We start from the raw sequence: 10,740 nt of genomic DNA on the forward strand, positions 1-10,740 counted from the left end.
GTGTGTGTGTGTGTGTGTGTGTGTGTGTATGGGGGAGGACTTAAAAGGTGTGCTTTGAAACATGCATACACTGAAAAAGAACACCTCTATGTCACAGCAGTTCCCTAAATTTTGCTAATTCTACTCAATAAAAAGTGGAGACTGCATTCACTTCACTCACGTGTGCTTAAATACTAATAAGTTGCATTTCATCCTAACATAAAGCCACCTTCAAAATCAGAACATTTTCGAGACAGTGGAGATGGCCATAGAATGCGCTTGCACGATTCCCCAATGCATCTCTGGTTAAAAATGATTATTAGAAGGAAAGAAAAAGAAAGAAAATCGACTGTCCGTGGATTACCTTATTTGGTGAGATGCCATGAATGAAGCCTGGCTAACAGAGGACCAGAGGCAAGTTACATGTGATCATGCACGACCTACCCGCAAGTTCCGAAATCCACGGTCACCTGCACGCGTGCGGGAATCGGGTGTTTAAATAAAGTCGTATGAATATTTTCATGGTATTGCATCACACGCACACACCATCACACATCGAATTCGAGCGAAGCAATCGGACCATTTTATTTGACAAGGGTCTTTAAAAAAAAAAAAAAAAACTTACATGTTCTCTTGAGGGGTGAGCCTGTCTGTCTGCGCTGTCCTGCGTGGGTCCTCCCCACGCGAACTGCCAGCAGGAGGGAATGGACTTTCAAAGTTCAGACGCTCGTGCTGGTTGCAAACAGAAGGGAGGGAAAAATAGTCCCTCTCCGCTCTTTGCTGCCGGACTCTCTTCTGAGGTCTAGTGCTTTAATTGGTGGACGAGTGGAAGCATCAGCGGTGCTGTGGGGGTCTCACTGACTGCCCCGACTCGCCTCTTCTTTCGGCAGTGACGTCACGACCGCGCCTAAAGGATATCAAAGGTGTGATGTCATCGTCTCGTGCAGCGCACGTACAGCTAAGATTCGGCTTGTGAGTATGTGTGCCCGAGTTGTCCTCTATCACAGCTGAGTGTCCGCTCAAAAGGCAAAAATGTTCTGCTATACAATTCATCAGTGGTGGGAGGACATAAGCTGAGGAGGAGTGGAGACAGAATAGAGGGAGGACACCAGGAGAGATGGAGAAGAAAGAGAAGAAAGCGGATAGAAACGCAGAAAGAGGATTAAGATTAAAGAAATCGACGAATTTCTGGAAACGCCATGAAAATTTCTATTTATAAACTCTAACCTCTGTTTAGTGTGCGTGAGCGCGCGAGCGCGCGTGCACGCGCGTGTTGTATTAATTACAGCCAGATGTTTGCTGTTGGGCTTGTGAGCCAGGCGGTCAATGACATCATCCATGTGGAGTTCGTAGAAGTTACATTAGCAGATCTCACACACAATAAGATTTTTTTGGACTGATGTAGCTTTTTCCAGGAAATAATAATGGCAAAGATAACAAAAATCCATCTAATGTGCATGACCTATATCGAGATGCACAATCAAGGCTTTCATAATGCAAAGTATATCTCCTACACTCACAAATACAGTTGCACTATTCAAGCGCTGCTGTAAATTACATACACGTAGTTGCAAATGTACAAATGCAATTTGTGGCCACGCTTTAAAAGTATATTTGTATTTTCTTGCTGGGTTGTGATTTGATTGATTAGGGGTGCAAACAGTCTGCAGAATGTTGTCTAGCAAGACTGACCTATGCCACCAGTTGTCTGAAGCCGAGCCGTGATTGGTTGTGGCTTGAGACCTGACAATTGGGATGTCATTTTCAATCAGCAGCAAGTAGCAAAATGGCCGCCCCCTGAGATGGATAAAAGGAGTGAATTTTGCTGCTATACTCATGTTCCATAAACACAATATTAAGCAAAGTGCCACATTTAGACGATTGGGGGCACATGCAAAATATAACTGTAAAGAATATTTTGGGGATGACTTTCCCTTTAATGCCATTTTAAATGGGGGATCAAGATGTGCAGATTTGTTTGGAGAGATTAGGGGTAGGTCATGGATGCAACATTTCAACAATAGTATCACAGACAGGATCTGTTTTTAATAGTTTTAGTTAGTAGTTAAAAATCAGACTAGTATGGCGCCGATTGAAAGCCTCATAACAAAACTCGTCTTTGTTAGCCAGTTAAGGAAATGAAAGAGGTTCGTTGTTTGACTGGAAGAGATGAAGGTGATTGTTTAAAATGGTCCTTGGCTGCTTTCTTCCTGGTGTTCAGTGTCTTGAGCACAAATACATGAAGCTGCACATGTGCCAGACGTGCAGCAACATTCTTCCCTTAGCTTATATACAGTTACATTAATTTGTGCATGCATGCTTTTTACAAATATGTCACTTTTTTTGTAGGGTCGGGAATCAATAAACATGCCAAATTCGTTTTTCATGCAGTCTCAACTAATCCCCCCCATTTGCTTCCAAGTCAAAGGCACTCAACACACATAAACCGAGAGCCCATATAACCAACCGAAGCAAATGTGGAAAAAAGTTACTCGTTAAAGTGCGGTCCATTTTTAGACTTGTGAAAAATAAAGGAGCTTTATGGCTACTTAAAACAGGCAAATCAGTTGCCCAGAAACAGCACAGGAGGAAGAAAAAGTACATTCAACCTCAATAGTATTGCCCATAATGGCATCACAATGTAGATGGTGGAATCACAATCACACAAACAGAATCATGCTGCGAGAGACCAACGGTTGGCGATCCTGAAACCAAAAACACAACAAAATACATGGCTTACTGTAATGTACAAGAACGATTGAAGGTCCTAAGACGCAGATAGAGCAAGTAACCACAATGACTCACCGCATTGAAGCATCTGACGTCTCCAACAGGCTGAGTCACAACAGCCTAGGACTTCCGATCTTCTCTTTGGACTGTGGTCAGTGTGCACAACAGTACACTGTGAGTGTGGTTCACGATCCATGAGTGAGCTGCAAACAATTATTGTCATTTACAGTCAAAAACAATCTGTTTACAATATAGGAAACAAATTTATTTTACAACGGGAGAAAAATTACCAAAAGTTACCAATCATTTAGGTCACAGGTGTCAAACTCAAGGCCTGGGGGCCAAATTCAGCCCGCCACATCAAAGACAAATTGTGCAAATTTATGTGTCAATACTGAAATTGCAAATTGCCTTAACTTTTAAAAATCATCTTTTTAAAATATTTGAAAAATTTCTACTAGTTTGATGTGAAAACGAATAATTTGTCAGTTTGTTTTGTATCATACTGTACGTATATAATATGAGGTGTTCATACATTTATTTGGGTTGACAGTCATAATGTCTCGCCGAAGGAAACTGTGACTATGATGCGGCCCGTGACAAAAATGACTTTGACACCCCTGATTTAGTTGATTTACACACTTTTTAAGGATCAAATTTGTTGCAAGGAAAAATTGTTGAAGCATGTGATGTGTGCCCATGAAGTCAGTACTGGTAAATGCCAAATTCCAGCTAACTTGAGGTGAATGGTGAACTACTACATCATGGACCAATATTCCGCCAGTCACAGGGTGATTGTGGACGTTGCATTAACATCTCCAATGTGAATCACTGAAAAAAGTCAATTCTCTTGTTTACTGATTGGGTTAGAGACCTCTAGCACACCACAAAGGAAAGGACAAGGAGAGGTGGCGGCAGCACAAAAACACTCATGTCGAACAATATAGGCACATTTTTTAACAGCTCTATAGAATTCTGATAAATGTACAACTGTGCAACAGATATTCTGTATTGCATACACCCTGGGTTAAAGATTGGGCCGATCCAGGAAGTCCGGTCAATATGACCAAACCTGGTGTTGTTTTGCAACAACAACAAAATTGAGAAAATTGGTTCTTTTGTGCAAAACAACCAAGAAGAATGTACCATCCAAGTTTGAACCCAAATTGTGTTCTTTTTGATTCAGCAGTTACTCTTAAGAGTGTATGAAATATATTTTATTGTACAGCATTAAACCATGCTAAGATTTTAGCAACAAAACAAAAATTTGATTAAACTATATACACACACAAAATGAAAAATAACATTTTTTACATGCAGCACCTAAATCTAAAACGCAGAGTATTCAAAACTGAATCACCTTCCAGTAACTGTCAAAATCCCACATAATGAAAGTTCCTTTCAAAGATTAAATAAACACTTGACTCTTGTTTGGAAAAAGAGGCGAGTATCTTGGGGACATTTACTTTAGTGACTCCCTCATGGGTGTCTTTCCACTCCCTGGCCATATTAAGACAATCACACAGATTGGACGAGAGGGTTGACAAATTGGGAGGGACGGAATTCTGGAGCTTTTCCAAGACGAATTGATGTTTGGAATAGCCTAAATGCGTCTCGAGCAACAAGTGTGTGTATTCTATCCATTTGTATATCTCTGAAGTGTTTCTCCAGCGGAAGACCTAACAACCCGACAAACGACTCCAATTGCAGACTCTCTCTTAACAAAATGCACACCTTACATACATTTAAGTAATCGTCTCTGTGTATCGTCTGGCTTCTGAAACGTGTTGATCTCGATGCCCCACACCCACCTGTTAACAAATAGATTAGAGAAGAGCTTGGGAATGTTCACTCACAAGCACATTTAAACACTGAGACGCCCTTCTCTATCTACAAACACAGCCTTTTAAGGAAAGCTTTCCCTTCCTCTCTCGGCCTGTCTTTCTTCCACTTTTACGCCATTCATTTCAAGCAGCCCCAGCCACCCTCTCCCACCCCCAAGCCTGCCCCGCCTCCCCGTGTTCTTATTTTTCTTGTCTTTGGCTCTTTCCCCAAGCAAGCAGCATTGAATTCCCTCTTGACCAGCATGCCCCTGTCGGGTCTTGTTGAACTAAGAAAAGAAGAGGATCTGCGAGAGACCAATTGAGGAGGAAGCCGAAGTCAACAAACAGAGAGATACCGATTGCACTGTGGAAAATGTTTTTGTGCTCCTGGTTTGTGTAGAGTGACAGCGAGGTATTATTTTGTTATGAGCTTGGATCTTAGGGAGGAACATACACTATTAAATTCACTTTGGAGCTAATACTGAAGATGAAGACGCAGATGGAGAGATGAGCTCCAGTAGTTTTGCCCTTTTAAGGGGGCGGAGGGATGCAGACAGCAGCTATGAATGACTGATCTCCCTCTCAATCTCTAATTCTTCAACAATGAATCCGCTTCCTTTTTTGTGTCAATAATCCATGCAATGAAAACACACATGTTGCAAAATGGTGTACACTAAGGCACAGCTCATACGTGTGTATACAGACAGATCGGATGTTTCAGACACAATGACATCATCATGACCTCGCCGACTATTCATTTGTGTGCGTCAGGTCACACAAGATGACAAATTGCTACCTGTGCCTCAAACAAACATTACCACACTTGTGTGATTCAAGCGATGTATGTGACATTGTGTGTTTCCAGATGACCTTTGTGTTTGTCAGGTTATACAAGTGTGTGATAAAATGTAAAATGACACCAAGTGTCTTGGCTTGCATCTGGATTCACTGGAAGTTCAGATGAAGGGGAAGGCATAATGACCTCATACAATATTAATAGAAGCATGCAGTGAAAATGTCTAGATGTGATGAACTGTGAGTGAGTTTGTCTGCAAAGAAACCAATAACAAACTTGAAATGTTAAACATTTCCGTAATTGTCATCAAAAACATCATTTTGTTTGAACTATCTGACCTTCTTGAAGAGTTTCTATCATCTGTTTGACTTTTAGTTTATGTTTTGCCAACTCTCTTCAGCACCTTCATAACCTTTTCCACACTGGGTTGACTGTCACTGTGTTACACAGATTAGCCTTCTCATAACTTTTATTGTTTGGAATGTTCTTTGAGAATGCGCTACCATATACTGAATAAAACATCACGCCACCTGAAAAAAAAATAGCTGTGGCCTGTATGAAAGCGATGAATAGTGTAATACTGGTGTAGGAAAGCCAGTCTAGCCTATTCTTGTCTTCTCAACCTGAAAATGATGTTTGAATGCAGCAAGTGCCCAAGCGGCGCCACGATTTGTGTTCTGCATGGTGGACAGCAGTGGGAGTGGACCGGCTTGTCTTTGTTATTGAAAGGAACTGATGCATTAGTTCACAATCAGCTGTGCTGTTTCCAGCTATTGGAAACATGTTTTTCCAATATTTGGTTCCTTGTTGTTGTCCTTATTGTTTTTGGCCATGTGCAGTACAAGAAAAATATAAAATACCGTATTTTCCGCACTATAAGGCACACCTAAAAACCTCCAATTTTCTCAAAAGCCGACAGTGCGCCTTATAATCAGGTGCGCCTTATATATGGACCAATATTGAACCACTACAGCAGGCGTGTCCAAATATATGTGCTTGTATATGGACAAAGTTTTAAAATGGGCCATTCATTGAAGGTGCGCCTTATAATCCGGTGTGCCTTATATATAGACAAAATTTTAAAATGGGGAATTCATTGAAGGTGCGCTTTATAATCCGGTGCGCCTTATAGTGCAGAAAATACGGTAGATGATAATCAACTATGTATATGAGGGCCTTGCTTGTTTATTTATGATTGGAGAAAACATAAATTGACAGCCTTAGAATTTATTAGGAAGAAATTTAGTGTTAACATTTGCAGTCTATTCACTTACAATAGAAAATGAAGGCATGGAGAGAAAATGGACTGTTGTCACAAATGTTCTTCACACAATAACCCATATTGCTATAAATCTTGTCAGTTGTTCTCTCTCTGTCTCACTGTGTGCACTCATGCAGGGTTCAGCAGGAAGAGGGATGACATCATATGATCTCATGACTAAAACAGTTGAGCCCAGCACAGACCTGCAGAGACATGACCTGCAGAGTGGGAGACATGGACACACATGGTGGGACTAAACACATGTCAGGTATTGTATTTAGTGTATTTAGTATCATTTAGCATTTTAGCCACAAGTCATTTTAGTTTTAATCTGCTGAGAGCCAGACTTTCACTTTTTGTATTCTTGTCTTAACCATCATCACCTGCTCATAACAAACTTGACGTCAATGAATTGGCAGAAGATCATAGAAGCATCTTGTCCAAATAGCTCTGATGTCATCACTGATAAAATACATGCTATCTGCGGGCTATTATTCAGGATTAGCCAGAGTTACACATTCCATTGTCTGTCATTTGTGCAATATAACAAGTACGCATGTACAATACACATTCGGCATCTCAAGCCATCATTGCAACCTATTTATGGAATTTCTGGGGAATTTGCAATTTACTGGTATTTTTACTATTTCTACACTTGCTGTGGTAACATGTCGTGACATATAACTTGCATACGTCAGACACTTTGTCTGTTTTCGTAGACATTAGGTTTCCATGGCAAAATACAATACACACTTCCGTATCCACAGTTGTGTCAGAAAAGCTTACTCAGCATTATTAAAAAAAAATCCTCTACTGACTTGGGTCTTGTTCATTTGCGCTTCTTCTACTGAGGGGAAAAACAGTGTCATCCAAATGGGTGACAGAAAAATAAAGACACAAATGACTTCCATATGTTCCATTTTTGTCCTCCCCCACAGGTTTAAGATTGACAGTCCTAACCTGTGCTTGACCTGAATTTGATGCTAACTTTGTTTTACAATGAAGACTGTGTTTTACCCATTCCTCAGTATTTAACCAGTTCCTAGGCTGTACCTCTGAATTTGCAGTCGCTCGACTTTGTTTGTTTGTTTTGTTTTTAACAGCTAGTAGGGTCTTCTTTTGACACCAAGATCCTGTCCCTTACTTCCCCCAAGGGACATGAATGAAAGTCCAGGTCTATGCAAGTCCACCCAACAAGAACCTTCACCACTACACCATCTGTAACTTAATACAAGATTACAAAATGACAAATATTTGTTTGAACAATCTCATCCCCATCATCAATCATACAAAATATTTGTTGTGGTCATATTGGTGTTATTACTGGCATTAGGGAACAACACATTTCCCAACATAGTATTCTCAAATATGTCGTACAAGCAATTACGCAATCTGTTTCTACTGTTCTGTTCTGATCTCCCTTTGACTGCAGGCCTGAAGACATCTTGAGCCTGTTTTATTTTCTAAACATGGTGCTCAGGAAAGGGGATGCCAGCCCCTTTAGAATTCTCCTGGGGTGTAGCACAAAATTGTGGACCCACCTGAAAATCCACCCCGATAATATCCATCTCACGGGGCGGCCATTTTGCCACTTGTTGTCGACTAAAAATGACATCATAGTTGCCACTCTCTGACACACACACAACCACACATATAGACACACGAACACAGTTTATTTTCCTTCCACTTGTAAGCTAGAATTGACCTTGACCCCTCTGCTCACATTGTTCCCCTGCAAATAAAACACACCCCAGGAAGGATCACACGTACTGCACACATTTCCGTTCTCACATGAGGTGTTATCAGCCACACCCTGGTGTGTGTCTGTGTGTTTTCCCATCACTGCAGGTCACCAGAAACAAGCGTTTACTGGGGTAAAACAAAAAAAAAATGGGTTTGCTACCTTGAATGCTTCAGGTCATCCTTTCCCTTCAGACAGTGAAGTCTGAAGTGTTTCAGACAAAACAGGATTAAACAAGATATGGCTGTGTGCCAAAGTTTATAGATGACCTTCACATGAGACTTCACAGGGATTCCAGTCAAAGTTCAATGGCTGCCATGATGGAGATTAAAAGAAGTGCTGTGACTCACTGATCCAGTTCTAAAGTTCTTCCACAGGGAACGTTGATTTACTTTGTGTTTACTAGCCAACTACATAGCATTAGCAGGTATGTGCAGAAGCTCCACACACTAATTCAATAGCAAGCAAAGTGACATCTGGACAATCATAATTCCTGAGGATAATTCCCTATGGTTAATCATAATGTCTCCATGAAATAGCAATTTGTGTTTGGTAGAGTAATTTCATTGCAGATTTCAGATTTGTGATTGCTTGCATTCCTTGTGATGTTTTGTATTAACAAGGGCTCTAAAATGACATCAGTGTTTCTCAGCGTGGGGCAAAAGAAAAAAAGAAAAGAAAAACGTATTCACATACCACGGTACAATACTGCCTCCTGCTGGTCATTTGAAGATAGAGGAAGTTCTATCATTTTTCCCCCCAAAAAGCCTTTAATCCTCGAGTATCCGGAGAAAAGCCATGAAAACTCCCTGTAAACTCTGTGCGGATCGTACTCACGACCTTCAGAATATTAGACTGATGCGCCGTCTACTGCGCTACATGTCAATTGTATTACAATTCTATTTTACTGTAAAATTGATTAATCTACACTGCAACAGCATTTATGTCTGCAACAACTGAGCTTCACTTGCCTCTAAAGACTTCAGTCATCAGAAATCATTGCCCTGTTATTATTTGACTATGTGGCCTAATGGATAAGGCATCTGACTTTGGATCAGAAGTTCAAGGATTCGAGTACCTTCACTTAATATATATAATGTTAAAGGAACTGAGCACTTTACTCCATTCTGAACCAACTCTTGAATACTCTAGGGCAGGGGTCACCAACACGGTGCCCGCGGGCACCAGGTCGCCCGTGAGGACCGCATGAGTCGCCCGCAGAACTGTTCTAAAATTAGCTCAAAATAGCGGCACTTGTCAGTGAGCTGCATCTATTTATTTTACAGTCAAACCTCGGCTTTCGAACGTCCCGGTTCTCGAAATAATTGGAATTCGAACCAAAAAAATTCGAGATATTTTTGCTTCGGTTGTCAAACAAAATTCGGAGGTCGAACCTCGCGAGATGAGCCGGGAAGACCCGAGAAAACCCGACCGCGCGGCCTGGATGCCGACTGAGTCCGTTGTTATTGTATTTTCGTTACTTTGAGGATTGTATTAACCCCTAATCATGCCTCCAAAGAAAGCAAGTGGAAGCAGTAAAGCAATCCTAAAACAAAAAGACGCTCTTAAAGCAATGCTACAGTGGGCGCCCGGCGTGCGACGGTTGCGCGATCGGACCAAATTAAGAGCCCTGCGCAATGAGTTCCACTTAAATTTTGGAAAGTACATCAGGACTTTAAAAATATCTAGTAAATTTTAGCGACGGCTCTGTCACAATAATGCGACCAACGCGGTGGAGTTGCGCGGTCGGCGACGCGCTACGGTTGCGCGTTCGGCGGTGCGCTGCGGTTGCGCGATCGGACCAAATTAAGCTCCCTGCGCCCTGAGGTCCACTTAAAAGTTTTAAAGTACATCAGGACTTTAGAAATATTTTCTAAATTATAGCGACCTCTCTGTGACAATAATGAGAGCAGGGCGGGGCAGTTGCGCGGTCGGCGACGCGCTACTGTTGCGCTTCGGCGGTGCGCTGCAGTTGCGCGATTGGACAAAATTAAGCTCCCTGCACACTTAGGTCCACTTAAATTTGGGGAAGTACATTAGGACTTTAAAAATATTTTCAAAATTTCAGCGACGGCTCTGTCACAATAATGCGACCTGCGCGGTGGGCGACGCGCGACGGTTGCGCGTTCGGCGGTGCGCTGCAGTTTCGCGATCCGACAAATATGCGCAAATGAAAAATTGCTTAAAAAAGGCGGGGGTTTTTTTTGTCTTGAAACGGATTTAAAAAAAAACAAACATTATTTGTAATGGGAAAACCAGATTCGGAATTCGACCAATTCGCTTCTCGAACCGCCTTCTGGAACGGATTGTGGTCAAAAACCAAGGTTTGACTGTATTTTTGCTATTCTTGTTAAAATCACACTTACATGTGAACTGGAAATGACAATAATAACACATAGTAAAAGCCAAA

The 10,740-nt window shown here is 41.5% G+C and overlaps 1 protein-coding gene and 2 long non-coding RNA genes across 5 annotated transcripts in view; 1 reads left to right on the top strand and 2 right to left on the bottom strand.

Moving 5' to 3' along the window:
- The window catches only part of flna (filamin A, alpha (actin binding protein 280)), a 33,542-nt gene extending 32,565 nt beyond the window's left edge, over positions 1–977 (bottom strand). For all 3 annotated transcript variants that reach the window (XM_088365077.1, XM_088365067.1, XM_088365061.1), the window contains exon 1: positions 605–977. The gene's annotated coding sequence lies outside the window, so the exon portion shown is untranslated. The remainder of the gene's footprint in view (positions 1–604) is intronic.
- Positions 546–9,492, top strand: LOC148402295 (uncharacterized). The gene is made up of 3 exons (XR_015855022.1): positions 546–951; positions 6,727–6,857; positions 7,693–9,492. It is a non-coding gene; the product is annotated as an uncharacterized LOC148402295 (long non-coding RNA).
- On the bottom strand, positions 1,869–4,165 carry LOC148402296 (uncharacterized). Its single transcript, XR_015855023.1, has 3 exons — positions 4,070–4,165; positions 2,785–2,912; positions 1,869–2,684 (listed from the first exon to the last, which is right to left on the bottom strand). It is a non-coding gene; the product is annotated as an uncharacterized LOC148402296 (long non-coding RNA).
- Positions 9,493–10,740: the final 1,248 nt, after the last annotated feature.

The sequence above is a fragment of the Syngnathus floridae genome, chromosome 2 (genome assembly GCF_059516105.1).
Source record: "Syngnathus floridae isolate MCC-2025c chromosome 2, RoL_Sflo_1.0, whole genome shotgun sequence".
NCBI classification, from domain to species: Eukaryota; Metazoa; Chordata; class Actinopteri; order Syngnathiformes; family Syngnathidae; genus Syngnathus; species Syngnathus floridae.